Raw genomic sequence first — 24,442 nt, forward strand, 5'->3', positions numbered from 1 at the left:
TCAAAATCGGTGTTGTAGTTAGCCTCATTTTTAATTTTTTAAATGTGGACTCTCTTTCATCGGTTCATTCAAATGGTTCTCCTTTTCTAGTAAATTGGGTAAGTGGTACAACTATCTTTGAAAGGTCTTTTACAAATCTCCTGTAATACCAAGCTAATCCCATGAAGCTTTAGACCTTTGTCACATTTGTCAGTGTAGGCCAATTCACAATTGCCTCAATCTTTTGTGGATCCACTGAAATACCATTCTTGTTAATCACATGTCCTAAAAATACAACTTTATCCAACCAAAATTCACATTTCTTCAATTTTGCATATAATTTCTTCTCCCTAAGTGTTTGTAGAATAGTTTTCAAATGTTGTGTATGTTCTTCCTTACTTTTCGAGTAAATCAAAATGTCATCAATGTATACCACAACAAACTCATCAAGATAGGATTTGAAGATTCGATTCATAAGGTCTATAAAAGTTGCAGTTGCATTTGTTACTCCAAATGGCATAACCAAAAACTCATAGTGTTTGTATCTTGTTTGGAATACAGTTTTCTTAACATCTTCTACTTTCACTTTAAGTTGATGGTAACTGGATCTTAAATCATCTTTCAAAATACTTGTGAACCCTGTAACTGATCAAATAAGTCATCAATATGGGGTAAAGGGTAGTTGTTCTTGATTGTTACCTGATTCAATTCTTAGTAATCAATCCACAAGCGAGGTGTTCCGTCTTTCTTTTCCACAAATAGAACCGGTACACCCCATGGCAAAGTACTTGGTCAGATAAAACCCTTCTCAAGCAAATCTTCCAACTAATCCATTAGTTCTTTCGTTTCAATTGTTGACAATCAATACGGGGTGTTCAGAATAGTTGAGTATCTAGCATAACCTCGATAGTAAATTCAATTTCTCTATCAACTAATTCCCCTGTCAATTCTTCTAGAAATACATATGGGAATTCTCTAACTACATGAATAGCATCTAACATAGTATATGTAGATTAGATAGTCAAAACACTACATAGATATCCCTAACACCCCTTATTAAGAAACTTACATGCTTTCATAGCTGAAATTAAGTAAGGTGGAGGTATTAGGCCATTATCCTCAAACCAAAACTCATCATGCTCCGGTGGTCTAAACAAAACTCGTTTTGTCACAAATCAATAGTAGTACAATACCTAGACAACCAGTCCATTCCCAAAATCATATCAAAATGTCTTATGTCAAAAGGTAACAAATCCACAAATAATGTAGCATTCCCAATAAGAATTTCACAAGCACGATATATAAATGAAAACAAAATAGATTTCCAAGATGGAGCAGATACACATAACACATAAGGCAGTGATTTCATGGGTCTATTCAATCTATGTGCAAATATAGTAGATACAAAAGAATGTGTCAAACCCGAATCAATTAGCACATAAGCGTCTTAGTTGCAAATAGAAGCGTACTTGAGACAACAACCTCAGTATTCTGTATATCACCTAGGACGAGTGCAAAAACTCTTCTTTGCCAGAGGGTATCTCTGGCACAGCAGGTGTGACAACCCTATTCCATATTAAGCTTTTAATTCATTAATTATATGTGTTTATATGCCTAATACAAATCTGAATGCTAATTATGTGTGCTATGTGATTTTTGGATGCTTATCTATTGATTGTAGAAAAATCTATTACAATCTCTGCTATAATCTGAAGTTGAGGGTCGTAAAGGCAATAGAAACTGAAATTAATTAATTTTTTGTGATCAGCATAATTTTTAGAGCCTATTGTGAAATTTAATTAAAAATTGATTCAGAACAAATGAATTAGATTAAATTAAGTAGAATGAGCCTTGATTTTCCTTAATTAATTAGCTTAAGCTAACGTATGGCAAAAAAAAGTCTCTGACTGGTGGAGGACAAACTATTGCTTGATTTTGAGACAGAGCAAATGACTACCAAAAAGAATTGAAATCATTCAATAAAAGTATTCCGAAGTGTTCCCGACTAAAGATAACATAAGTTTGAAGGACCAAACTTCCTAAAGAGGGGGAAAATGTGACAACCTTGTTCCGTATTAAGCTTTTAATTCATTAATTATATATGTGTTTATAAGCCTAATATGAATCTAAATGCTAATTATGTGTCCTATGTGATTTTTGGGTGTCTATCTATTGATTGTAGAAAAATATGTTACAAGCTATGCTATAATCTGAAATTGAGAGTCGTAAAGGCGACAGAAACTGAAATTGATTAATTTATTGTGATCAACGTAATTTTTAGAGCTTATTGTGAAGTTTAATTAAAAATTGATTCAAACGAGCCTTGATTAGTTAGGCTAATCCTTAATTAATTAGCTTAAGCTAATTACCTACTATATATATGATAAGCAATGTTACATGAGCCCACACTTAGACAAAATCTGCTGGAGCTCTAGAAAGAGAGAGAATCATCCTGGTAGAGAGAGAGAGAGAGAAGAACAAAAAGTTGGGAGAATTACTTAAGGATTGAAGAATTGAAGAAGACAACTCATAATCTTGTAAGAATTATTGTTCTTGAGTCCTCTAGGTAAGTTTTGAGCCTTGATTTCTAAGATTAAGCCATTAATTATGAAATCAATAACATGTAATGAGCTTAAAGATGATGAACTTGAAGTTTGACATACATGCATGCATCATGTTCTTATGATTCCTCATTTTTGAACATGAATTTGTGATCTATGTTGAATTTTGAAGTTAGATTGTACATGCATTCATGCTTTCTAAGTCTTCAAGGTTTGAATTACATGAATTCATGAACTGGAAGAGTTTTATACTTTTTAGCATGATCCATGTTGAATTTAGAAAATGAGTATGCAGAATTTTATCATTTTGGGTTTGAATTCTATGATTAATGTTGAAATTGGAAATTATATTGCACATGCATCATTGTTTCATAAGTCTTGGAAGCTTAATTTTATGTTTGGAAAGTCAAGAAAAGAGTTTTGAAATTTATCCTCACATGCATGAAGGTTTGAGTTCAATTTTGGTAAATTCATGAGGTTTTGAGCAAATGATTTATGGATGATCTTGTATTTAAGTTTTCTAAAATGTTTTTATGATTATCAAAATGTTTTCATGAGTTTGAAATGGTCATGCAACCTTTTACATGTTAAAACGTATTTTTGGAACTTAATTTCTCTATTTTGAAACCCAAAAAATTACCAAATGGCTCGAGCGACCAAGTGGTGGCCCGAGCCAACATTACGAGCTCCCAGTATTTTGCACTCTGCAAAAGTTGGCTCGAGCGGTAGTGGCTCTAGTGACCAAAAGTTGGCTCTAGCCAACATCTCATTTTTAGCATGTTTTCAAAAGATGTTTTGAGTTCATATCTTCGTTCCCATCTCTTTCAGGGCATTCTTAAGCAAGAATTATGACTTATTAAGGACAAATAAGCTAAGAAACAACTTAAGTAAAAGATTAGGAAAGAGAGAAAGATTCATTTGGTTTGAACGTTGAGTTTCATCCTTCGAGGATGAACCTTGTAATCCATGTTTTTGAAAGAATTTCTTACTATTATTTGAAGTAAGGATAATCCACGCAAGTTCATGATTTGAACACTCTTAGGCATACATTGTGCATTCTAAATGAATAAAAAGCTTAGAAAGGAGCCTAAGAGAATTAAACAAGTTAAGGAGTGAATTAAATAGCATTGTGATCCAATTTGTGTGTGTTTATGAATTGTGTAGGAGCATTCAAAAAGACAAATCAACATTCCAAACACAGTGAGTAATATCTTAGTAAAGATATTTTTGTGTATGCATTATTTTCTTAATGTTACCTATGTGGTAAGTTTCTGTACTTATGAATTTGTACTATGAATGGTATTCTATCCATTTGATTCATAATAGAATCTGTAAAGTGATTGATATATGAATACAAAATGGGCTGAAGGCCGTTTGGAATGTTTATTAAAAAAACAAATAATATGAAATGGGCCCAAGGCTATTCGCTATATTTGACAAGGACACAAATTGAGTCTAAGGCCGTTTGGTATATTTGACAAGGATACAGATTGGGCCTAAGGCCGTTTGGAATGTTTAACCAGATAGGCTAAAAGGTCATCTTATAGATGAATTCGACCAAAGGTCATTTTGTATGATTGTTAAATGGACCAAAGGTCGTTGTGAATAAGAAATTGATTAGACCAAAGGCTATTTTGAATATGAATACGAATGTGATCATGATCATGAATATGACTTTGTGCATAAATATGAATATAAGAGTGTTGGACCCATGGTCGTTTGGTATTATGACATGAAGGACCGGTGATCATTTGTATATGGATCCATTAGACCTGATGTTGGTCTATGAATGAGTATTGGACCCGAGGTCATTTTGTATTGATGGACCCAAGGTCGTTTTACATATAATGAACCTGCGGTTGTTTTGTATATGAGTTGGACCTGCGGTCGTTTTGCATATGGATATGATATACTGGACCCAAGGTCGTTTTTCTTTGTTATGATCTATAAATTTTGTATATGAATGAGAATAGTAGTTCAAATGTTTAATTTATAAGTATGATTTATTTATATGAGAATCTCATTCATTAATCTCTTTACTCTGGTATTATTCACTGGACATTAGCTCACTCCGTATTTATATGTATGTAAGTGAGCTGCGAGATGTCTAGCCCCAGCCTTAGTGAGATTGTGAAAGTTACCGAGATTTTGGAGTCAGCCAACTTTTGTTTGATTTTCTTTTTGCTACTTTCGATGGTCATGGAAGACCAGGCCTGTATATTAACCTTGGTCTTTGATTTGCCAGTTTCTGAATGGTCTTGGACATGTATAATCTTTTTTGTTCTGTTGGGTGTGATTATTATATAAGTGAAAAGTTTTGTTATGCCATATATGCTCAGCTCATTGGGCAAAATTTGAAGTTCTCATTGGGCAAAATTTGAAGTTCTGCTTCTGCATCTGGCCCCATACTATTAATTTTTAATCGATTTTTGTCTGAGGTCATAGGTAATCTCATGATTACTGACCAGTTATGATCCTAACCTATAGGAGAGGCTTTGGGTCGTGACAGTGGGTCTAGCAGCATTTCTTGGCATTGGAACAAATCTAGTTGAACTAGCAGCCAATCATCTACTTCTCCGTTCATTTTGGGGACAATCTTTGACCATGTGTCCTATCTTCCCACATCTAAAGCACACCGTAGAAGTATGGTAACAGACTCCCCATTGTTTCCTGCCACATTCATTACATGTAGATGCAGAGTCTCTTGTGGAATTGAAGGCACTAGACATTCCCAAATTTTGCTTCTTTGGTGATGATGATCCCTTACTCGAATAAGAACCATGTCTCTTTCCTTTCTATTCAAACGGTTGGTTATGTGAAGCCAAATTCAATTCAGACATTAAGGCTTTGTCTAGTACATCCACATACTTTGGCAACTTTAGAACATTTACTTTCTCCAGGATTGTATTTCGAAGTCCACCCTCAAACTTTCTTGGCTTCTTGTAATCAGTGTCGACCATGTCCAGTACGAATGTAGCCAACTCAATGAACCATGCCTCATATTCAGCTATGGTTTGATTTCCTTGTTTCAACCCTTTGAATTCAGATACTTTTCGGTCTCGAATGCACTGAGAGAAGTACTTCTCGTAAAAGATTTTTGGAAATCGTGCCAAACCAACTCCTACATTTTCATTCCACATTAATATCCACCATCTTCAAGCATCACCCTCCAAGGTAAAAGCAACTAACTAAACTTTATGTGCATCAGTGCACGAAAATACATCGAATAGCTTTTCAATACCAAGGACCCAAGCCTCAGCTTTCAATGGACCAACTCCTTCCTAGAACTGTGGTGGTTTTATTTTCTTTTATTCCTTAGTCAAACCAATTGTATAGTCACCCACCTGATATTCTTATACTGGAGGTGATATAGGCATTGGTGGCGGTGGGGATGGTTGTTGTCGTTGTTGCCTTAGTTATTCAATCATATCCTAAATCATTCTTTTCATTATGTCTAAAGTGGCAGTACTAGACTCATCTATCTCACTAGCCCTTGTTATCACCATGACATATGTAAACTCGTATTATAATTTATGTAGAAATTTGCACATACACACAGGGGCATAACAATTCATGTTTCATATATTCACATAGTTGCATAATCTTAACGCACACAAGTATATACTTATCGAATGAATGCATTCTTAGTCTTTCAAGACAAGTTAAGGCAGAACACCAACGACCGTTTGGACTTTTGCAGCCTCTCAAGATCAATACTTGGAAATGGAAGTACATCTCTATGGACTTCGTGGATGGATTGCCATAGTCTAAGCAAGGCAATGAATCTATTTGGGCGATAGTGGATTGACTCACCAAGTCTACTCATTTTATTTCTATCAGTGTTCACCGAACTACAGATAAAATGGCTAGGCTGTATATTCAGGAGGTGGTGCGCCTTCACGGTGCATCAGTTTCTATAGTTTCGGATCGTGATCCGTTATTTGTGGGAGAGTTTTTAGTATGCTTTGGGTGCTAAGTTAGACCTGAGCACGGCTTATCATCCTCAGACGGATGGGCAAATTAAGTAGGTAAATCAGATCTTGGGGTGCTAAGTTAGACCTGAGCACGGCTTATCATTCAATTTCATTTTTTGTCTGTCTTCTGCTTAAAAAAATAAAGCCGCGATTAATCTTCGGGTGCGAAAATAAAGCCGCGATTAATCTTCGGGTGCGATCATACCTGCACCAATGCAGCGGATCCCATCAGAACTCCGCAGTTAAGCGTGCTTGGGCGAGAGTAGTACTAGCATGGTTGACCCCCTAGGTAGTCCTCGTGTTGCACCCATTTTGTCATTTTTGTTCTTCTCTATTTTTCTTTTTCTTTTTTTTCACCCTTCCCCGGACAACCCGTCCGATTTTTAAACCATTCAATCGCCTTAGCCTTCTTTTCGACAAATTTCTCACTTTTAAACCATTTCTAGATTTTCCTCTTCTATTCAATTCCATTTTTTGTCCACCTACTGCTTGAAACAATTAAGTCACGGTTAATCTTCGGGTACGATCATACCAGCACTAATTCACCGGATCCCATCAGAACTCCATAGTTAAGCGTGCTTGGGTGAGAGTTGTACTAGGATGGGTGACACCCTGGGAAGTCCCCGTGTTGCACCCCTTTTTCCGTTTATTTTCTTCTCTTTTTTTTTTTCACCCATCCCCGGACAACCTGTCTGTTTTTTTTTACCAATTCAATCGCCTTCTCCTCCTTTTGGACAAAATTCTGGCTTTTAAACCATTTCCATATTATCCTCTTCCATTCAATTTCATTTTTTGTTCGTCATTTGCTTACAACAATCAAGTCACGGTTATTCTTCGGATGTGATCATACCAGCACCAATGCACTGGATCCCATCAAAACTCTGTAGTTAACCGTGCTTGGGAGAGAGCAGTGCTTGGGTGGGTGACCCTTTGGGAAGTCCTCGTGTTTTACTGCTTTTGCCATTTTTTTTCTTCACATTTTTTTTTTCACCCTTACCCGGACAACCTGTCCGATTTTTAGCCCATTCAATCGCATTCGCCTCCTTTTCACCAATTTCTTTCTTTTAAACTATTTCTAGATTATCCTCTTCCATTCAGTTTCGTTTTTTCTCCGTCTATGGCGTAAAACAATAAAGTTGCAGTTAATCTTCGGGTGCGATCATTCAAGCACTAATGCGCCAGATCCCATCAGAACTCCGCAGTTAAGCGTGCTTGGGTGAGAGTAGTATTAGGACGGGTAACCACTTTGGAAGTCCTCGTGTTACTCCCCTTTTGCCCTTTTTTTTCTTCTCTTTTTTTTTTTCACCCTTCCGCGGACAACTTGTTCGATTTTTAGTCCATCCAATCGCCTTCGCCTCCTTTTCGACAAATTTATTGCTTTTAAACCATTTCTATATTATCTTCCTCCATTTAATTTCATTTTTTGTCCGCCTACTGCATAAAAAAATAAAGTCGCGGTTAATCTTTGATTGCGAACATACCAGCAATAATGCACCGGATCCATTAAAACTACGCAGGTAAGCGTGTTTGGGCGAGAGTAGTACTAGGATGGGTGACCCCCTAGGAAGTCCTCGTGTTGCACCCCTTTCGCCGTTTTTTTTTCTTCTCATTTTTTTTTCGCCCTTCTCCGGACAACCTGTCAAATTTTTAGTCCATTCAATCGCCTTCGTCTCCCTTTCGATAAATTTTTTGCCTTTAGCCATTTCTAGATTATCCTCCTCTATTCAATTTCATTAACAGCACTAATTCCCCAGTTCCCATCAGAACTCCGCAGTTAAGAGTGCATGGACGAGAGTTGTACTAGGATGGGTGACCCCCTGGGAGGTCCTGGTGTTGCACCCCTTCTGCCATTTATTTTCTTCTGTTTTTTTTTTCTTTTTTTTTTTCACCCTTCCCTGGACAACCTGTCCGATTTTGTGCCAATTCAGTTGTCTTCACCTCCTTTTCGACAAATTTCTCGCTTTTAAACCATTTCAAAATTATCCTCTTCCTTTCAATTTCATTTTTTGTCCGCCTACTGCTTAAAACAATAAAGTTGCTGTTAATCTTCAATTGCGATCATACCAACACTAATGCACTGAATCCCATTCGAACTCCGCCGTTAAGCGTGCTTTGGCGAGAGTAGTACTAGGATGGGTGACCCCCTAGGAAGTCCTCATATTGCTCCCCTTTTGCCATTTTTTTTCTTCAATTTTTTTTTCGCCATTCCCTGGACAACTTGTTCAATTTTTAGCCCATTCAATCGCCTTCGCCTCCTTTTTGACAAATTTCACGCTTGTAAACCATTTCCAGGTTCTCCGCTTCCATTCAATTTCATTTTTTGTCTGTCTACTGCTTAAAACAATAAAGCCGCGGCTAATCTTCAGGTGTGATCATACCAGCACTAATGCACCAGATCCCATCAGAACTCCGCAGTTAAGCGTGCTTGGGCAAGAGTTGTACTAGGATGGGTGACACCCTGGAAAGTCCTCAGGTTGCCCCCTTATTGCCGTTTTTTTTTTTTCTCTTTTTTTTTTCTTCACCCTTCTCTGGGCAACCTGTCTGATTTTTAGCCCATTCCATCGCCTTCCCCTCCTTTTGACAAATTTCGGGCTTTTAAACCATTTCCTGATTGTCCATCTTCTGCTTACAACAATAAAGTCGCAGTTAATCTTCGGGTGCGATCATACCAGCACCATTGCACCAGATCCCATCAGAACTCCGCAGTTAAGTGTGCTTGGACGAGAGCAGTACTAGGATGGGTGACCCCCTGGGAAGTCCTCGTGCTGCACCCCTTTTGCAATTTTTTTTCATCTCTTTTTTTTTTTCACCCTTCCCCAGACAACATGTCCGATTTTTAGCCCATTCATTCGCCTTCGCCTCTTTTTTCACAAATTTCTCTCTTTTAAACCATTTTCAGATTATCCTCTTCCATTCAATCTCATTTTTCATCCGCCTACTGCTTAAAAAATAAAGTCGCGGTTAATCTTTGGGTGCGATCATACCAGCACTAATGCACCAGATCCCATCGGAATTACGCAGGTAAGCGCGTTTAGGGGAGAGTAGTAATAGGATGGGTGACCCCCTAGGAAGTCCTCGTGTAGCACCCCTTTTGCCATTTTTTTTCTTCTCATTTTTTTTTCACCCTTCCCCAAATAGCCTGTTCGATTTTTTGCCCATTCAATCGCCTTCGCCTCATTTTCGACAAATTTCTCGATTTTAACCCATTTCCAAATTATCCTCCTCTATTCAATTTCATTTTTTGTCTGTCTACTGCTTAAAACAATGAGGTTGCGATTAATCTTCAGGTGCAATCATAACTGTCATGACCCGAACCCGCCCCCGTGGGTTAAGGACATAACCGGCCAGTAATCATGAGATTACCTATGGCCTCAAACCAAAACAAATGTATCTTAACAGACCTAATGGGGGCCAAACGGAAGTAGTTCAAAACTTTGTCCATAGAGCTGTGCTTACATGGCACATCCAAACGACCAAACATATATACATTAGTAACTCGTAACAGAAATATAGTAGCATAAGTTCTGTACAAACAGGATCATCCAAAAACTAAGTCAACCCATGAAAACTATATACAGACATATGCAAAGTCCTTGCCAGCATGACACAAATAACATAGCATAGCAGAAAGACGAAGACGAGTCTCGTGCGTGAGACACAAGGGCTGACTCCCCCAAAAACTTTTGTTGTTCCACATAGACTTCACTGGGGCTGGGTCTGGACCTCTCTTGGCTCACCTACAAACACATGAATGAGTGTGAGCGATAGCCCAGTGAATAATATCAAATAAGAAGATACAAACGATGTGTAGAACAACATACTCCGAACGGCCTTAGGCCCAATTCACATTTTTATTTAACATTTATATACACAATTTAAGTCAAGTGACTGTGGTTTCAACATACTGGCCTTTGGCCCATTTATCTTTCATTCCTGTCAAAACGGCCTCTGGCCCACTCATTTATGTCAAAACGGCCTCTGGCCCATTCATTCATGTGAAAACGGCCTCTGGCCCATTCATTCATGTGAAAACGGCCTCTGGCCCATTCATTCATGTCAAAATGGCCTTTGGCCTATCCATTCATGTCAAAACAGCCTCTGGCCCATCTTTTCATTCACATCAAACATTTGTCCATAATTCAAACTGGCCGACTCATAAGGCTTAAAAGAAAATAAGCAATTGGACAAATGACAAGCTTCAAATATCGATATTACTCACAGTGATCGGTTTGTTGGTTCGCCCTGGAGCTCGACCCTACACATTCCATGAACACAAAAGGGTCACAAACAATTCGATCCGTTCTAAATTCACATTTTCCTCTTTAGGCTTCATTCTTATCTCATTAACTGAATTACAATGCTCAATGCATGCCTAAGAGTGCTTACAAGTGAACAAGGACAGAAAACAAAACACAGAACGCATAAACAAAATTTCAGAAATAGGGTCCCCGCTCGAGTGTGGACTTCCCCGATCGAGCGGACCCATGAGGTCTGCAAAAGTACTGGTTATGTCATTTTTACGCTCGAGCGTGGAACTTGGACGCTCGAGCGGAAGTTCATCCTACATAGCTCCCCGCTCGAGCGTGGACTTCCCCGCTAGAGCGGACATCATAGTCTGCAGAAAATACTGGGAGCACGAAATTCACGCTCGAGCGGCGACTTCCCCGCTCAAGCGGACATCAAATTTTTGGGTTTTCTAGAATGGTTTCTTGAGTTCAAATTTGACATTTCAACCACATTTCTTGCTTATTATGGCTCCAATTTCACATATACTTGTACAAACATGGTACCAACACTAAAGCACATCAACATGGAGCTTAATTTCACAAATTGATCACATGCTTGCCCCAAATTAACTCAAACTCATGCATTCAGGGTTTCCATTTTTAATAAACAACATGCATGCCCATTTTGACTTTCATTTTCACTTCTAATGATGCAATCAGTGCTCATTCCCATGAAACTCAACAAAAACATGCTTGCATGTGGGATTACACTTCCAATCTTTCAAAATTCACAAATTACATGCTAGAGTGTTGTGATTCCATAGGAGTTCTTCACATGCATGCACATATCAAGCCTCAATTTCAACAAAACCAACTCAAACCATGCTCTTGATCACAAACAAACCCTAAACTTACAAGATCACAAATTCAAACTTACAAATTCAAGATCAATGCTTACCTAGTGGCTCAATTCTTCTAATTTGGTCAAATCTAGAGTTAAATCTTCAAATTCCCAAGCTTGAGTCAAAAAATTACACAAGTCTCTCCCTTCAATCTCTATGGCCGGCCTTCTCTCTCTCTCAAGGCACCAAAATCAGATTTTAAACTCAAGTGTAAGGATTAAATGTGTAGTGCCTTTCTACATAAGCTCCCACTAAGTCATTATTTTAATATTAGATAATGGAGCACTAAATTGATCATTCTGAATCTAATTATTTTGATCCGAATCAATTTTTCAATTAAATTTCACCGTAGGCTCTAAAAATTATGCAAATCACAATGGCGCAACCAATTTCGATTTCTGTGGCCGATAAGGCCTTTGATTTAATTTCCAAAGTAGATAGTCAAACAGATATTCCTACGGTAAACAGATAGAAATTCAAAACCATATATTTTCACATAATGGCACACAAAATCATATTAAACACATAATCGTACTCATATTAAGGACCAATTAGCATATTACGGAACAGGGTTATAACAGTCTTCCCCCCTTTTGGAAGTTTGGTCCTCCAAACTTAATTTACCTTCGTCGGGAAACAAATGTGGATAGCGTAGTCACATTTCCTCCTCTTTTTCCCATGTAGCATCTGTCCCATAGTGTTCCTTCCATTCCACTTTCACAATTGGGATAGACTTGCTTCTCAACTGTTTCACTTGCCGATCAACAATTCGTTTCGGCCATTCAGCGTATTCCATAATTTCATCTATAGCTACCCGGAGGTAACCCCTCAACATCGACACATGAAACACGTTACGGATCTGTTCGAATCCCGGTGGCAAAGCAACTCTATAGGCAACTGGACCAAGTCTTTCCAAAATCTAGAACGGCCTGATGTAACGAGGCGACAACTTGCCCTTCTTCCCAAACCTGACATGGCCTTTCATTGGGGACACACGAATAAACACATGGTCACCGACCTCATACTCAAGAGGTCTTCCTCGAACATCTGCATAATTCTTTTGTCGGTCCTGAGTTGTTTTGAGCCTTTGCCGAATAGTTTTGATTTTCTCAGAAGTGTCTTGCTCAATTTCAGGCCCAAGTAAAGCTCTATCCTCGACTTCTGTACAACAAATTGGTGATCTACACCGCCTACCATACAAAGCCTCGTATAGTGCCATACTGATGTTGGAGTGGAAGTTGTTATTGTATGCAAATTCTACAAGTGGCAAATAGTCTTCCCAACTCCCCTGAAAATCTAAAACACACATTCGAAGCATATCTTCCAAAGTCTGTATTGTTCGTTCTGATTGCCCATCTGTCTGTGGGTGGAATGCAGTACTGAGCCTTAGTTCTGTCCCCATAGCTTCCTGCAAACCTTTCCACAATCTAGATACAAATTTCAGATCTCTATCCGACACAATAGATACCGGAACTCCATGTAAACGGACAATCTCATCAACATATATGGTAGCCAATCTATAAGCATTAAACGTAGTTCTAACAAGTAGAAAATGTGCAGATTTAGTCAGTCTATCAACTACAACCCAAATAGAATCCATACCCCGAGGAGTCCGAGGTAGGCCAACAACGAAATCCATAGTCACATGTTCCCACTTCCACTCAGGAATAGGGAGAGGTTACAGTAGACTGCCCGGTTTCTGATGTTCAGCTTTAACTTGCTGACACTGAAGACATTTGGACACGTATTCTGCAATCTCCTTCTTCATTTTTAGGCCACGAATAGGTTTGTTTCAAATCCCGATACATTTTATTATTGACTGGATGCATAGCAAATACGGATCTGTGGGCTTCATCTAAAACCCTCTTCTTTAGTTCCGGAATATCAGGGACACACATTCGGTTTCAGAATTTCAACACTTCATTTTTTATACTGAACTCCGCTTTTGGACTTGTCTCAAATTCATCAATCACTTTCTGGAGGAATTCATCCTCTTTCTGTTTCTGCTTGATTTCTTCAATGATTGCCAGCTCGGCTATAATAGCGGCTATCAATCCGCCCATTTCACACATTACCACTTCAATTTCAGGCTTCTCAAAATCTTGCAAGATCTCTTTCTGTTCAGTAAGCAAACAAGCCATACTCAAAGTTGATTTTCTGCTCAAGGTGTCAGCAATTGTGTTAGCTTTCCCGGGGTGATACTGAATCTCTAAATCATAATCCTTTATCAGTTCCAGCCATCTCCTCTATCGCATATTCAACTCCTTCTGTGTGAAGAAGTATTTCAGACTTTTGTGATCCGTGTAGACTTCACACTTTGCCCCGTACAAATAATGCCGCCAGATTTTCAAAGCAAAAACAACTGCAGCCAATTCTAAGTCATGTGTTGGGTAGTTCTTCTCATGCGGTCTCAACTGTCGGGACGCATAAACAATAACCTTTCCATTCTGCATTAGCACACAACCCAAACCTTTATAAGACGCATCACTAAAAATTACAAAATTTTCCGTACCTGACGGTAGTGTCAAAATCGGTGCAGTGGTCAATCTTGTTTTCAATTCATGAAAGGCTGATTCTCTTTCATCGTTCCACTCAAAAGGTTGCCCTTTGCGCGTCAGTTGGGTAAGAGGCACAGCTATTTTCAAAAAATCTTTCACAAACCTCCTGTAGTACCCAGTAAAAGCCATAAAACTGCGGACTTCTGTTACATTGGTCGGTGTAGGCCAATTTACAATTGCCTCTATTTTCTGTGGGTCCACTGAAATCCCTTCTTGTTGGTCACATGCCCTAAGAAAACAATTTCATCCAACCAAAACTCACATTTCTTTAGTTTAGCAAACAATTTCCTTTCCCTAAGTATTTGCAGGACAGTTCTCAAATGTTGTTCATGTTCAAGTCTATCTTTAGAGTATATGAAAATGTCATCAATAAAAACCACAACAAATTCGTTAAGGAAGGTTTTAAAAATTCGGTTCATTAGATCCATAAATGCTGCTGGAGCATTAGTTACTCCAAATGGCATAACAGGAAACTCAAAATGTCCATACCTCGTTCTGAATGCGGTTTTCTCAACATCGTCCACCTTTACTTTCAACTGATGATACCCGGATCTCAAATCAGTCTTAGAAAACACATGTGATCCCTATAACTGGTCAAATAAATCATCGATACGGGGTAAAGGGTATTTGTTCTTTATCGTTACCTTGTTCAATTCCCGATAATCGATGCACAGACGCAAAGTCCCATCCTTCTTTTTTACAAACAAAACTGGTGCACCCCAAGGCAAAGTGCTAAGTCAGATAAACCCCTTGTCAAACAAGTCTTGCAATTGTTCTTTCAATTCTTTCATTTCAGCTGTAGCCATTCTATAGGGAGTTTTAGAAATAGGCTAGGTGCCTGATACAGTCTCAATAGTGAATTCTATCTCCCTGTCCACCAATTCCCCTGGTAGTTCATTTGGAAACACATCTGGAAATTCTCTAACAATAGGGATATCATTCAATTCAGCATTTACAGATTGTTCAGACAACACATAGCACAAATAACCCTGACACCCTTTCCTGATCAGTTTACATGCTTTCATTGCAGATATCAAATAAGGTGGAGGCACTACCCCATTACCCACAAACACAATCTCTTTATGTTCCGGTGGTTTAAATACAACTCGTTTTGTCACACCATCAATGGTGGCACAATACTTGGTCAACCAATCCATGCCCAAAATTACATCAAAATGCCTAAAGTTCAAGGGCAACAAATCTACATATAGGATAGCATCCTCAACACGCAAATCACAAAATCGGTATATAGATTCACACAATACAGATTCCCCAGATGGAGCGGACACACATAGTAGATATGGCAATAATTCTAAAGGTCTATTCAGTCTAGATGTGAATGCATATGTCACAAAAGAGTGTGTGGATCCGGAGTCAATTAATAGAAAAACATCCTGTTTATATATAGAAATAGTACCTGAGGCAACTGCATTGGCATTACGCGTATCGCCTAGAACAAGTGCAAAAACTCTCCCTTGTCTCATGGTATCCCCGGTGATAGCTGGTCTCATTGTGTTTCCCGGCTTCGGGACTGATGCAGTTGAGCTAGCAGCTAGTTTCCCACTATTCTGATTACAATCTCGGGCCATGTGCCCTTGTTTACCACACTTGAAATAGGCTCCTGGCACACGGTAACAAACTCCACGGTGCTTTTTGCTACAGATATTGCACATGGGAGCTGTGTCTCGGGAAGAATTTGAAGTATTTGAGGAGCCCGTATTTTTCTTTTTCGAAAATTTCTTCTTTGAGAAGAAGCCTTTCTTTTTGTTACCTTTCCAGTCAGTTGTTGACTTAGTCTGTCTAGCTATGTTAGCCTCTGATATGATAGCCCTGTCTAGCACTCCAATGTAGGTCTCCAACTTCAAGACATTTACCCTTTCTAAAATGTCACTTCGGAGCCCACCTTCAAAGTGTCTCGCCTTCTTATAGTCAGTATCAATTACATGTGGTGCAAACTTGGGCAATTCGGTGAATTTGGCCTCATACTCAGCTACAGTCATACTGTCTTGCTTAAGTTCCATGAACTCTGCTACTTTCCTATCCCGGACACACTGCGGGAAGTACTTGTTATAGAAAATTTCTAGAAATTTTGCCCATTCAGCAACTTTGTAATTCTCACGCATTAACATCCACCATCTTCTTGCTTCGTCTTCTAGCATAAAGGTGGCTAGAAGCACTTTCTGTGTATCCGAACACGGAAATACTTCAAACAGTTTTTCGATGCTGAGGATCCAAGCTTCAGCTTTCAAAGGATCTAATCCACCATGGAACTGTGGTGGTTTCATTTTCTTGAACTCTTTGGTGAAAGCTATGATTCGGTCATCATTCTGATTGTCTGGCATAGGAGGTGCCAGAGGTAGAGGTGGCGGGTGTGGTTACTGCCACTATTGTTGCCACTCCTGTTGTTGTCTCAAAGCTTCTACCATTTCCTGTATCAGTCTTTCCATTCTATCCAGTCCGGCAGTCGAAGGTTCCTCTATCTCGTCACCCCTTGTTCTCACCATCTGATTAAACTTGCATTATACTTTATACAAAAGATACACAGGTATGCATACACTAAAGAGCATATATAATCAAATAATTTGAAATGCAAGCAGTTCACAAATGTATAATACATAGTTGTTCACATTTAATAGTTAAGCGTATTCTTGATGCTCTCAGATTCATACTTATCACATGAATGCATCCTAGATCTTTTCTAGACGCTTATTGCTCTTTTGGACAAGTGTGTGAGTTATTAACTCGTGCTCTGATACCACTCTATCATGACCCGAACCCGCCCCTGTGGGTTAAGGACATAACCGGCCAGTAATCATGAGATTACCTACGGCCTCAAACCAAAACAAATGTATCTTAACAGAGTTAATGGGGGCCAAACAGAAGCAGTTCAAAACTTTGTCCATAGAGCTGTGCTTACATGGCACATCCAAACGACCAAACATATATACATTAGTAACTCACAACAGAAATACAGTAGCGTAAGTTCTGTAAAAACAGGATCATCCAAAAGCTAAGTCAACCCATCAAAACTATTTACAGACATATGCAAAGTCCTCGCCATCATGACACAAATAACATAGCATAGCAGAAAGGCAAAGACGAGTCTCGTGCGTGAGACACAAGGGCTGACTCTCCCAAAAACTTTTGTTGTTCCACATAGACTTCACTGGGGCTGGGTCTGGGCCTCTCTTGGCTCACCTACAAACACATGAATGAGCGTGAGTGATAGCCCAGTGAATAATATCAAATAAGAAGATACAAATGATATGTAGAACAACATACTCCGAACGGCCTTGGGCTCAATTCACATTTTTATTTAACATTTATATACACAATTAAGTCAAGTGACTGTGGTTTCAACATACTGGCCTTTGGCCCATTTATCTTTCATTCCTGTCAAAACGGCCTCTGGCCCACTCATTTATGTCAAAACGGCCTCTGGCTCATTCCTTCACGTCAAAACGGCCTCTGGCCCATTCATTCATGTCAAAACGGCCTCTGGCCCATTCATTCATGTCAAAACGGCCTTTGGCCCATCCATATATGTCAAAACGGCCTTTGGCCCATCCATTCATGTCAAAACAGCCTCTAGCCCATCCTTTCATTCATGTCAAACATTTGTCCATAATTCAAACCGGCAAACTCATAAGGCTTATAAAGAAATAAGCAATTGGACAAATGACCAGTTTCAAATATCGATATTACTCACAGTGATAGATTGGTTGGTTCGCCCTAGAGCTCGACCCTACACATTCCATGAACACAAAAGGGTCACAAACAATTTGATCCGTTCTAAATTCACATTTTCCTCTTTCGGCTTCATTCTTATCTCATTAACTCAATTACAATGCTCAATGCATGCCTAAGAGTGCTTATAAGTGGACGAGGACGAAAAATGAAACACAGAACGCATAAATAAAATTTCAAAAAATAGGGTCCCCGCTCGAGCGTGGACTTCCTCGCTCGAGCGGACCCATGAGGTCTGTAATAGTACTGGTTATGTCATTTTTACGCTCGAGCGTGGAACTTGGACGCTCGAGCGGAAGTCCATCCTACATAGCTCCCCGCTCGAGCGTGGACTTCCCCGCTCGAGCGGAAATCATGGTCTGCAGAAAATACTGGGAGCACGAAATTCACGCTCGAGCGGCGGTTTCCCCGCATGAGCAGACATCAAATTTCTGGGTTTTCCAGAATGGTTTCTTGAGTTCAAATTCGACGTTTCAACCACATTTCTTGCATATTATGGTTCCAATTTCACATATACTTGTACTAACATGGTACCAACACTAAAACACATCAACATGGAGCTCAATTTCACAAATTGATCACATGCATGCCCCAAATTAACTCAAACTCATGCATTCAAGGTTTCCATTTTTAATAAACAACATCCATGCCCATTTTGACTTTCATTTTCACTTCTAATGATGCAATTAGTGCTCATTCCCATGAAACTCAACAAAATCATGCTTGCATGTGGGATTACACTTCCAATCTTTCATAATTCACAAATTACATGCTAGAGTGTTGTGATTCCATAGGAGTTCTTCACATGCATGCACATATCAAGCCTCAATTTTAACAAAACCAACTCAAACCATGCTCTTGATCATAAACAAACCTTGAACTTACAAGATCACAAATTCAAACTTACAAATTCAAGATCAATGCTCACCTAGAGGCTCAATTCTTCTAATTTGGTCATATCTAGAGTCAAATCTTCAAATTCCCAAGCTTGAGTCAAAAAATTGCACAAGTCTCTCCCTTCAATCTCTATGGCCGGCCTTCTCTCTGTCTCAAGGCACCAAAATCAGATTTTGAAACCAAGTTTAAGGATTAAATGTGTAGTGCCTTTCTAGATAGGCCCCCACTAAGTCATTATTTTAATATTAGATAATGGAGCACTGAATTGATCATTCTGAATCCAATTATTTTGATCCGAATCAATTTTTCAATTAAATTTCACAGTGGGCTCTAAAAATTATGCCAATCACAATGACGCGACCAATTTCGGTTTCTGTGGCTGATAAGGCCTTCGATTTAATTTCCAAAGCAGATAATCAAACAGATATTCCTACGGTGAACAGATAGAAATTCAAAACCACATATTTTCACATAATGGCACACAAAATCATATTAAACACATAATCATACTCATATTAAGGACCAATTAGCATATTACGGAACAGGGTTATCACAATAACAGCACTAATTCGCTGGATCCCATCAGAACTACGCAGTTAAGAGTGCTTAAGCGAGAGTAGTACTAGGATGGGTGACCCCTTGGGAGGTCCTTGTGTTGCACCCCTTTTGCCGTTTATTTTCTTCTATTTTTTTTTTCTTTTATTTTTCGCCCTTCCCCAGACAACCTGTCCGGTTTTTAGCCTATTCAATCACTTTCACCTCATTTTCGACGAATTTCTCGCTTTTAAACGATCCAGATTATCCTTTTCCATTCAATTTCACTTTTTGTCCGTCTACTGCTTAAAATAATGAAGTCGGTGTTAATCTTCAGTTGCGATCATACTAGAACTAATGCACTGGATCCCATTAGAACTCCGCTGCTAAGCGTGCTTTGGCGAGAGTAGTACTAGGATGGGTGACCCCGTGGGAAGTCCTTGTGTTGCACCCTTTTTGCCATTTTTTTTTCATCTCTTTTTTTTTTTCACCCTTCCCCGGACTACCTGTCCGATTTTTAGCCCTTTCAATCGTCTTCGCCTCCTTTTTGACAAATTTCTCACTTTTAAACCATTTCCAGATTATCCTCTTCCATTCAATTTCATTTTTTTTCCGTCTACTGCTTAAAACAATAAAGCCGCAGTTAATCCTCGGGTGTGATCATACCAGCACTAGTGCACCGGATCCAATCAGAACTCCGCAGTTAAGCATGCTTGGGCGAGAGTAGTACTTGGATGGGTGACACCTTGGGAAGTCCACTTGTCACACTGCTTTTGCCATTTTTTTCTGCTCTTTTTTTTTTTACCCTTCCCCGTACAACCTATCCAATTTATAGCCCATTCAATCGCCTTCACCTCCTTTTCGACTAATTTTTCACTTTTAAACCATTTCCAGATTATCCTCTTCCATTCAATTTCATTTTTCGTCCGCCTTCTGCTTAAGACAATAAAGTCGTGGTTAATTTTAGGATGCAATCATACCAGCATCAATGCACCGGATCCCATCCGAACTCCGCAGTTAAGCGTGCTTAGGCAAGAGTAATACTAGGTTGGGTGACCCCCTGGGTAGTCCTCGTGTTGTACACATTTTGCCATTTTATTTCTTCCCATTTTTTTTTCACCCTAACCTAGACAACCTGTCTGATTTTTAGCCCATCCAATCACCGTCGCCACCTTTTGGACAAATTTTTCACTTTTAAACCATTTCCAGATTCTCTTCTTCCATTCAATTTCATTTTTGGTCTGTCTACTGCTTAAAACAATAAAGTCACTTTTAATCTTTGGGTGCGATCAAACCAGCACTAATGCACCAGATCCTATCAGAACTCCGCAGTTAAGCATGCTTGGGCGAGAGTCGTACTAGGATGGGTGACACCCTGGAAAGTCCCTGGGTTGCCCCCCTTTTACCGTTTTATTTTTCTTTTTTTTTTCTTTTTTTTTTCCACCCTTCTCTGGACAACCTGTCTGATTTTTAGCCCATTCCATCGCCCTCCCCTCCTTTTGAAAAATTTTGGGCTTTTAAACCATTTCCTGATTATCCTCTTCAATTCAGTTTCTGTTTTTGTCCGTCTTCTGCTTACAACAATAAGGTCGCAGTTAATCTTCGGGTGCGATCATACCAACACCATTGCACCGGATCCCATCAGAACTCCGCAGTTAAGTGTGCTTGGGCGAGAGCAGTACTAGGATTGGTGACCCCCTGGGAAGTCCTCGTGTTGCACCCCTTTTGCCGTTCTTTTTCATCTCTCTTTTTTCTTTTTTCATCCTTCCCCAGACAACATGTCCGATTTTTAGCCCATTCATTCGCCTTGGCCTCCTTTTTCACAAATTTCTCTCTTTTAAACCATTTTCAGATTATTCTCTTCCATTCAATTCCATTTTTTATCCGCCTACTGCTTAAAAAAATAAAGTCGCGGTCAATCTTCGGGTGCGATCATACCAGCACTAATGCACCGGATCCCACCGGAACTACGCAAGTAAGCGTGTTTGGGGAAGAGTAGTAATAGGATAGGTGACCCCCTGGGAAGTCCTCGTATAGCACCCCTTTTGCCATTTTTTTTCTTCTCATTTTTTTTTTACCCTTCCCCAGACAGCCTGTTCGGTTTTTAGCCCATTGAATCGCCTTCGCCTCCTTTTCGACAAATTTCTCGCTTTTAACCCATTTCCAGATTATCCTCCTCTATTCAATTTCATTTTTTGTCTGTCTACTGCTTAAAACAATGAGGTCGCGATTAATCTTCGGGTGCCATCATAACCGCACTAATTCACTGGATCCCATCAGAACTCCACTGTTAAAAGTGCTTGGGCGAGAGTAGTACTAGGATGGGTGACCCATTGGGAGGTCCTTGCGTTGCACCCCTTTTGTCGTTTATTTTCTTTTATTTTTTTTTCATTTTTTTTTCGCCCTTCACCAGAAACCTGGCCGATTTCTAGCCTATTCAATCGCCTTCGCCTCCTTTTCGACAAATTTTTCGCTTTTAAACCATTTCCAAATTATCCTTTTCCATTCAATTTCACTTTTCGTCTGTCTACTGCTTAAAACAATACAGTCAGTGTTAATCTTCAGTTGCAATCATACTAGAACTAATGCACGAAATCCCATTAGAACTCTGCTACTAAGCGTGCTTCGGCGAGAGTAGTACTACGATGGGTGACCCCGTGGGAAGTCATTGTATTGCACCCCTTTTGCCATTTTTTTTATCTCTTTTTTTTTTTTCACCCTTCCCCAGACTGCCTGTCCGATTTTTAGCCCGTTCAATCGCCTTTGCCTCCTTTTTGACAAATTTCTCGCTTTCAAACCATTTCCAAACTATCCTCTTCCATTCAATTTCATTTTTTGTCCGTCTACTGCTTCAAACAATAAAGTCGCGGTTGATCTTCGGGTGTGATCTCACCAGCACTAGTGCGCCGGATCCAATCAGAACTCCGCAGTTAAGCATGCTTGGGCGAGAGTAGTACTTGGATGGGTGACACCCGGGGAAGTCCTCTTGTTGCACCGCTTTCGCCATTTTTTTCAGCTCTTTTTTTTTTCACCCTTCCCCGTACAACCTGTCCAATTTATAGCCCATTCAATCACCTTCACCTCCTTTTCGACTAACTCCTCCCTTTTAAACCATTTCCAAATTATCCTCTTCCATTCAATTTCATTTTTCGTCCGTCTTCTGTGTAAGACAATAAAGTCGGGGTTAATTTTCGAGTGCAATCATACCAGCATCAATGCACCGAATCCCATCCAAACTCTGCAGTTAAGCGTGCTTAGGTGTAACAGCGCCCGCGGAGGGGGACCTCGTTGCTACAGTTCGGACTCCCGATTTTTGTTGTCGCGGTTCTAAATCTGAACCAAAGAGTCCAAATCTGGCAAATCGTTTTGAGAAACAGATTTTTGAAAAAGTAGTGCCAAACATGGACTGCTTTGCCAGATACAGAGTCGCCACCTAAATATTTTTAAAATGGGAAATTTAGGAAACCCTGACTCGGTGCCGAAGGCCACATGTCCGTCATCACCGGAGTTGTCTCGGCTCGGGAGCTTGGGTACGATCGGGGAAGGTCAGCTATGAGCACCCCCTTTCGCCCGGTCCGAAGACCGGCCTCTACTAACCGTGATATCCAGTTTTGAAAACGTTATGTGTTCTTATTCCAATTATTAGCCTAGAATTACTATGTTATGCGCGCAGCGAACAAGTATAGACTAGATTGCCTAATTTGGAAATAAACATTGCATATCCGTTTGTTTTGAAAATGCTTTGGAATTTGCTACTCGCAAGTAGGCTAAAATGCGGATTTCAACGAGTCTTTCCAACTCAAACAATCCGGCCTTCACCCACAGGCATTCAAAACAGTTTAACACATAAGCATCTAGCCACATGTTAAGCATGCTGTCATGGCAACATTCACACTCATGCGATATGCTAAAGCGGAAATACTTACATAGTACTCCATGCCAAAACAAAGAACTTGTTAGCAAACATGCATGATCCAAGTCCATGTGAAGTGCCTAATGCATCGCATACAAAATGTTACTAGAATAGGCTCGGCTATCCTAAACATGTTATGTGAAAATGCACGATTATCACATATTCAGTTCGGGAGTTGAAGTATCGATGCAGTTAGCGTGGTGTACCGAGCCTAATGCATGCAATACAAATGCATGGATGCACACATGCATAGCATAAGGTATGCTAAATTAAACGTGCCCTAATCCACCATCGTAAGCAGGTAAATAAAAGGGAAGAAAGACGTGAGGTTGGAAGACATACACACACTCACGCACACTTATTACAGGTTTGCCCTCGCTCGGAGGGACCGAATAAATATTACAAATTAATTAACTACGCAAGCTAATTAATATTACAAATTAACTAATTTAATTAACAAATTAAATAAATTAATTAAAGCAGGAAAACGCCTCGAGAAGCGCGCCACCATGCGCAAGCTGCCTCTGTTTTCCTTCCTTTCCTCCTCTGGAGGCTGTCAAAGCCTCAGGACTGACCCCTTGGACAGAGAGGATCACCACCGGCTGATTGAGATTACCACCGGCAGTGTGGTATGTCCATCGGCACAAAATTGAATCTGTCGGCAGCGAAAAGGTTGTCGGCCGGCACCTTACACTGCCGGTCGGCAAATAAAGTCTGCTGGACCTGCAACTCACAGCAACAGAGGGCAAAACAAGGCATGACAGCACAATTCAAAGCATGTATGCACCAACCATGTCTCTTATCATTGTAATGACTCAAAGGGACATGTGCCTCGGTTCTCGGACCACCAATCACGCATTTCCATGCATGATGGCCCAAAGAACCAAGTATGCAACTTTGGTTTCAAATGCAATGCAAACCAATCAAACAAAACTCCCAATCCCTATCACCCAAGTCAAGGGACAAGGAATGCATGCAAGATGCAATGCAACCTAGGCATACAAGCTAGGAATGCAACATGGCATGGCAAGGCACTTATGCAAGCATACAAGCATACATATGGCAATGCAAATAAATGGAAAGATGGGCTTATACATGAATTAGGCAGCTCTAATAAGGCCTAAAACAGTGGCCATAGGTGCTAAAGAGTG

The 24,442-nt window shown here is 39.7% G+C and overlaps 5 non-coding genes and 14 pseudogenes across 5 annotated transcripts; all 19 read left to right on the forward strand.

Moving 5' to 3' along the window:
• Positions 1 to 6,705: 6,705 nt before the first annotated feature.
• On the forward strand, positions 6,706 to 6,824 carry LOC114275597 (5S ribosomal RNA). Its single transcript, XR_003633765.1, has one exon. It is a non-coding gene; the product is annotated as a 5S ribosomal RNA (ribosomal RNA).
• Positions 6,825 to 7,032: 208 nt separating this feature from the next.
• On the forward strand, positions 7,033 to 7,151 carry LOC114275602 (5S ribosomal RNA). The gene has a single exon (XR_003633768.1). It is a non-coding gene; the product is annotated as a 5S ribosomal RNA (ribosomal RNA).
• A 199-nt stretch (positions 7,152 to 7,350) lies between these two features.
• On the forward strand, positions 7,351 to 7,469 carry LOC114275593 (5S ribosomal RNA; annotated as a pseudogene).
• A 196-nt stretch (positions 7,470 to 7,665) lies between these two features.
• On the forward strand, positions 7,666 to 7,784 carry LOC114275634 (5S ribosomal RNA; annotated as a pseudogene).
• A 197-nt stretch (positions 7,785 to 7,981) lies between these two features.
• LOC114275584 (5S ribosomal RNA) lies at positions 7,982 to 8,099 on the forward strand (annotated as a pseudogene).
• Positions 8,100 to 8,564: 465 nt separating this feature from the next.
• Positions 8,565 to 8,683, forward strand: LOC114275646 (5S ribosomal RNA; annotated as a pseudogene).
• Positions 8,684 to 8,878: 195 nt separating this feature from the next.
• LOC114275636 (5S ribosomal RNA) lies at positions 8,879 to 8,997 on the forward strand (annotated as a pseudogene).
• A 172-nt stretch (positions 8,998 to 9,169) lies between these two features.
• On the forward strand, positions 9,170 to 9,288 carry LOC114275580 (5S ribosomal RNA). The gene has a single exon (XR_003633763.2). It is a non-coding gene; the product is annotated as a 5S ribosomal RNA (ribosomal RNA).
• A 196-nt stretch (positions 9,289 to 9,484) lies between these two features.
• On the forward strand, positions 9,485 to 9,603 carry LOC114275589 (5S ribosomal RNA; annotated as a pseudogene).
• A 9,786-nt stretch (positions 9,604 to 19,389) lies between these two features.
• Positions 19,390 to 19,508, forward strand: LOC114275585 (5S ribosomal RNA; annotated as a pseudogene).
• Positions 19,509 to 19,713: 205 nt separating this feature from the next.
• On the forward strand, positions 19,714 to 19,832 carry LOC114275603 (5S ribosomal RNA). Its single transcript, XR_003633769.2, has one exon. It is a non-coding gene; the product is annotated as a 5S ribosomal RNA (ribosomal RNA).
• Positions 19,833 to 20,030: 198 nt separating this feature from the next.
• Positions 20,031 to 20,149, forward strand: LOC114275629 (5S ribosomal RNA; annotated as a pseudogene).
• A 195-nt stretch (positions 20,150 to 20,344) lies between these two features.
• On the forward strand, positions 20,345 to 20,463 carry LOC114275619 (5S ribosomal RNA; annotated as a pseudogene).
• Positions 20,464 to 20,659: 196 nt separating this feature from the next.
• LOC114275633 (5S ribosomal RNA) lies at positions 20,660 to 20,778 on the forward strand (annotated as a pseudogene).
• Positions 20,779 to 20,982: 204 nt separating this feature from the next.
• LOC114275609 (5S ribosomal RNA) lies at positions 20,983 to 21,101 on the forward strand. Its single transcript, XR_003633774.2, has one exon. It is a non-coding gene; the product is annotated as a 5S ribosomal RNA (ribosomal RNA).
• A 201-nt stretch (positions 21,102 to 21,302) lies between these two features.
• LOC114275592 (5S ribosomal RNA) lies at positions 21,303 to 21,421 on the forward strand (annotated as a pseudogene).
• Positions 21,422 to 21,617: 196 nt separating this feature from the next.
• Positions 21,618 to 21,736, forward strand: LOC114275617 (5S ribosomal RNA; annotated as a pseudogene).
• A 205-nt stretch (positions 21,737 to 21,941) lies between these two features.
• Positions 21,942 to 22,060, forward strand: LOC114275590 (5S ribosomal RNA; annotated as a pseudogene).
• Positions 22,061 to 22,257: 197 nt separating this feature from the next.
• LOC114275644 (5S ribosomal RNA) lies at positions 22,258 to 22,376 on the forward strand (annotated as a pseudogene).
• Positions 22,377 to 24,442: the final 2,066 nt, after the last annotated feature.

Source organism: Camellia sinensis, chromosome 14 (assembly GCF_055761805.1).
Source record: "Camellia sinensis isolate YWXY chromosome 14, ASM5576180v1, whole genome shotgun sequence".
Taxonomy (NCBI): domain Eukaryota; kingdom Viridiplantae; phylum Streptophyta; class Magnoliopsida; order Ericales; family Theaceae; genus Camellia; species Camellia sinensis.